We start from the raw sequence: 5,505 nt of genomic DNA on the forward strand, positions 1-5,505 counted from the left end.
CACTGAATTGGGTACCTGAATTACACAATTGTCCTTGCAAACAACGTTATATTACTGTGTTAACCGAGTGCTCCACTCTAAATTCCTTATGATTATTAACATAAATTTTATCATCCATCAAAGCCAGTTTTTAAAGTTTTGTGAAACTGCTTTTTCTAATGGCGGCGTGAATCAGACGCGGATATTAAAAAATCCAAAGATCTGTTAACCATACATTCAATCTAAGATTCTTTCGTCTTGCAATATTATTACAACATTTGACTTTTCTAAACTTACCACAAGTATTCTCCATTCTGATGAGTCTTTTGTGGACGAAACGCGCGTCTGACGTATATACAAAATTTAGTCCTGGTATCTATGATGAGTTTATTTACAACCACTGGGTCGATGTCACTGCTGGTGGAGATTTATTTCCACGAGGGTATCACCAGCCCAGTAGTCAGCACTTGTGCTGACATGCATTATCATTGATATGGCTACATTTATAAATTAACTGTTTACAAAATATTGAATTTTTGAAATACTAAGGCTTTTCTACCTCAGGCATAGATTACCTTAGCTGAATTTGGCAAAACGTTAAGAAATTTTGGTCCTCAATGCTCTTCAACTTCGTACTTTATTTGGCCTTTTTTTTTTTTTTTTTTTTTTTTTTTTTTTAACTTTTTTGGATTTGAGCGTCACTGATGAGTCTGTGTGGACGAAACGTGCGTCTGGCGTATATACAAAATTTAGTCCTGGTATCTATGATGAGTTTATTTCCAAACTTAAAGTCCTTTTTGTTTCATTTCATCAAAGAAAGAATGACTAATTAACGAAGATACAAGTATTTTGTTATAGAGAAAAAATAATTTCACTTTGTAAAATATCAGTCTAATTTAACCAAAAAATTATCTAAAACTTACATTATGAAGAATCTTGATTTCTTGATTGACACCATATGTATTACATAGATCTGGAAGACGATTTTTTTCAATAAACAATCGGCATTCCAATGGAATCTAACTGTGCTCCTCTTCTGTCGACTGTTTCTTTATTCATATGTGGCTGACTTCATACATGAGCTTCTAAGAGAGAATGAAATGATACTATCATTCTTCAACTTACTTTCTGCTATATAGATGGTGTCCTCTCACTAAATAATTGAAAGTTTGATCGACTATCTTGAACCGTCACGCGGCATCTATCTCATTGAACATGAAGTATAGGATACAATAGTTACAGTTAAATCTGCCACATATCTTGACTTGCATTTAGGTATTAATATTGAGGGACATTACGGCAAAAAGTAATGATTTCAGATACCGAATTGTGAATTTTCCATTTCTGTGTAGCAACATTCCACTGAGCAGCGCATGTATGTGTAGCTTATATCTCCCAGTTGATACGATGGTGTTCCCCGTCATGATTTTCTTGATAGATGATTTCATCTCACAAGGAAGCTATTAAACCAAGAGTTTTGATTGGTGAAGCTGATCTTTGTCGTTGCAATCAAGGTTGAAAATGTTCCAATTACCATAACCACAATCTTGTCCTCCTTTCCTACGAATGTGACCTACCGAATTAAACTCAACACCGGGCTTGTTCTTTTGTAGGGTTTGTTGCTCAGTCTTCAGCTTTTTATGTTGGTTTTGTATTTTATTGTTCGTCTGTTGTGTTTGTTTTTTTAGCGATTGTTTACGTCTTGGGAGTTTGAATGTCCCTTTATTCACACAGTATCCATTAATCGAAATGTTAAAAGATCGGTTGTACTTTTCAAGTTATTATAATCATTAACTGAACCAATATTTCTAAGAACAACAAAGGGTGATTTAAACGGTGTAAATGATTAGTGAACAGTTACAAATAAAATTTAGATGTTTATTTATTATACCATCTAAAGCAGAGATAAATAAAAATAATGAAATTAAAAAAAAAAACGATTTAAAAAAAAATCAGGTACATATGCAACAAATAATCATGACACCAGCCCAGGCAACAAAATTCTTTAGAAAAGGCGAATAAGAAAGCGCACCCAGCAGGCACACAACGTTGAACCAACGTTGAAAATATGTTGAAATTTGGTTGTAGCGTTGATCAACGTAAAATCAACGTTGTATCAACGTCAATTCTATCAACGTTTAAATCACGTTGTTGAATCAACGCTGATTTGTGGTTAAAAATTTCAACGTTGAACTGCCAACGTTGAATCAACATTGAATTTGAGTTGATGCTTTCAATGCTTTAATTGGTTGAAAATATAACGTTGATAAACGGTTTAGTTAAGGTTGGTGACTTTAAGTGTCGACCAAAATTTCAACTTCAAGATGAGATTGAACCAAATTTTGTGTATTTCCCTTTTTGCTTAAATGATGAATTTTTTATTGGTTTAATGATGTTTTTGAATAAATTCAATATTACTGTTTCATATATAAATTAATCTTTAAATTGCGATAAAATAATTATAATTATTATAATTACTTGAAACGGATATCTTTTTCTGATTGGCACATGCGTAGAAGACCGACATTTTGAATTTATTTGCGCCAATTTGATTACCAAATCAAGTTAAGAGAGGCTCTCAGCAGTGTAAAGTAAGTATAATTTTCATTTCTTGTTTAATTTAATTATAGTTATATGATAATTTAAGATATACAATAGTGTAGCGTTTACCGTATTATATGCATTGTATGAGTATAGTGGTTTAAGGTTCATCATAAGGAATTGAAAAATATGGCCGTGTTTACACCTCCAAAATTACTATGAGTACAGACAAACTGGTACATCCAGGAAAGTTTTAAGGCATGGCAGGAACTAGATATATAAAAGTTATATGAAGTCTACGTTTCAGAAAATTAAAAACTTACCTGGATTTTGATGTTCATTTTTTTCCAGTTTGCAGAAGATAGCAAAATAAACAAACACCCGAGTTTCATTTGATACGGTCCACTCAGTTACACAGTTTAAACCTGTTAAATCACCTATTGTTTACAGGTGTCTATTGTCCATCTATTGTCCATTTAAATCAATTCTACTCACAACATTGATTATATGAGGGGAGCTTCTCAATCGTTTTCACTACTTAGTTAATTTTTGCACCTTCTGCAGGAACGAAAAAAAATGGATAGCAAAATCTAGAAAAGTTTATAATTTTCTGAAACACAAAATGCATTTAAAATTTATATATCTAGTTCCTGCCATCCCTTAAAACTGTTGCAGGTGTATAGGTTAGTCTGTACTCAGAGTAAAATTTGGGGTGTAAATACGGCCATTTTAGCCAAAAGGTTATGATGAACCTTAAGCAGATCAGATATAATTTATAATTATACACACGTGTTTGTAGTCTCGGGGAACAGCAAGGTTGACCTTAAGATATATTTGTACATTGATTGGGTGCGGCAACTTATTATTTTAAGACTTGAAAAGGGAGAGTGATTTTATGAACATTGATTTGGTAATTTAAAGCAAAAGCGTGTGGCAAAGAATTCTATCATTGCAGATACTGGGAGGGCGCGGAGTCATAATATATCATGGAACATCGGTTAAAATTGAAAAAAAAATATATTCGTCTGGCAAATAATAATATATAATTATTGAAGTTCACCTATGCGATCTCATACTAGTTCTTTTACATGTTTTATATGCTGATATAATTACAAGTCAAAGATTTACAACACATGGCATTCTTGACCTTGCAACACATTCAATACAAACAAATTCTTTTCTCTGGGTTAGAATAGATGTCACTCACAGCATGAATCCTGAGGATTTATCAATGAAGCAATACGGCAGATTAGAAACATGTGTGACCATAACAAATTAATACACAATGATCTGTCCATTTTCGAAGTGGTCTATATGATAACGTCTAAATAGATGCTTTATCAATTGACCGTTTTGAATTATTACAGCACAAAAAAGTCAAGGAAATAAAACAAATATTCTTTTATTTTTAATGTCTAAACTTAATCCATATGCATGCAAATGAAAATTAAATAAGACGTATCACGAAAGACTGGAATATATTGCAGTTTAAAGAAAAATGTAAACACAGGTTCAAAGTTTAGCAACCATGCCGAAAGTATCTATTGATGAAAGATCATGAAAAAATTAAGTGTAAAGTATGACATATATTGTTTCTCGAGATGAGTGACTGTCAAGATATTGGTGCTTGTGGTGCATTATTGTTTCTCAAGATGAGTGACTGTCAAAATCTCGGTGCTTGTGGTGCAGTATTGTATCTCAGGATGAGTGACTGTCAAGATCTCGTTGCTTGTGGTGCAGTATTGTTTCTCAAGATGAGTGACTGTCAAGATCTCGGTGATTGTGGTGCAGTATTGTATCTCAAGATGAGTGACTGTCAAAATTTCAATGCTTGTGGTCCCCCTTGAGAGGGAAAAATTGGTTGATTATATAATGAATCACTGAAGCATGACTTGAGCCCCCCCCCTTTCCCTCTATTATTAAGTCAGTGGACCCCTTATGAAAATTTCAGGATCTGTCACTGATTCCAGAATCATGTTTGATTCTCGACTGGACAAACTTCCCGTAATGCTACAATAATGATTATTGGACTTAAAGTTTTTCAACCAATTATTGAAAAAATGTAAAATCACAACAATAGACTATAGTGATCTCCGAGGAAAATTCAAATCAGAAAGTCCCCAATGAAAGGTTTTGGATGTCCAAATTTTGTAAGCGTGTTTATTTATTAGTTCAGGAGGGAATTAATAATTTGAAAATGCTGTAATTAAATAAACGATTTTTTTTTTAGATGATGTCTTACCAAAAAATCCATGTCTGTAAAGTACATCTCGGGTAAAAAGAATAAATATGCCTATGGTGTCCAAGCTTGACCGATTGAAATAATAAGAGGTGAGTATTGAAATATACACCATTGGGTTTTTTTTCTTCACATAAAAGTGTGTGAGATTTTGGTCACAATTTCTTTTAAATTGGCCCTGCATCTTTGTCTTCTAAAATCTTTAGGTTTGTTTTTATTAAATTGATTTATTATTTACCATCTGAACTCAAGTTTAAAAAAACTGCCATGATAGCTATTGATAAATATTTAAAGAAATAACTATATCATTCATATGACACTAGAGTTCTTTATTTGGGCTGCATAATGAAATTAACCCAGTTATGTAAAAGATAGTACAATATGGTTTTTTTTTCTGTTGCAGATGCTGTAGTAACAAGTTTCGAATGTAAAAATTAGAGACCACAATATGGAACAGCAGTACAAGGTGTCTAGCAGATGGACTATTTTTTTAAAAATAAAATTAAGTAATCAGATTAATTGTGTTTGTTTGACATTGTAAGGGGCATATGTGGGTAACTTGTTATATAACTACTGTGTTATGTCACAAACATATTTTGAGTGTGAACATAATAGGTATAGGTAAAGCAAGATCATGTCTATTAAGAAAAGGCACAAAACTGTATACCAACAGAACTACAAACTACATGTACACCAACAACCAACATATAGTTGTGCGACAGTTTTATTACGCATAAAATGGCATT

The 5,505-nt window shown here is 32.6% G+C and overlaps 1 long non-coding RNA gene across 1 annotated transcript; it reads left to right on the forward strand.

Moving 5' to 3' along the window:
* The first annotated feature begins 2,553 nt into the window (after positions 1 to 2,553).
* On the forward strand, positions 2,554 to 5,274 carry LOC143047077 (uncharacterized). The gene is made up of 3 exons (XR_012969397.1): positions 2,554 to 2,570; positions 4,751 to 4,851; positions 5,163 to 5,274. It is a non-coding gene; the product is annotated as an uncharacterized LOC143047077 (long non-coding RNA).
* The last annotated feature ends 231 nt before the right edge of the window (positions 5,275 to 5,505 follow it).

Source organism: Mytilus galloprovincialis, chromosome 9 (assembly GCF_965363235.1).
Source record: "Mytilus galloprovincialis chromosome 9, xbMytGall1.hap1.1, whole genome shotgun sequence".
Classification (NCBI taxonomy): Eukaryota; Metazoa; Mollusca; class Bivalvia; order Mytilida; family Mytilidae; genus Mytilus; species Mytilus galloprovincialis.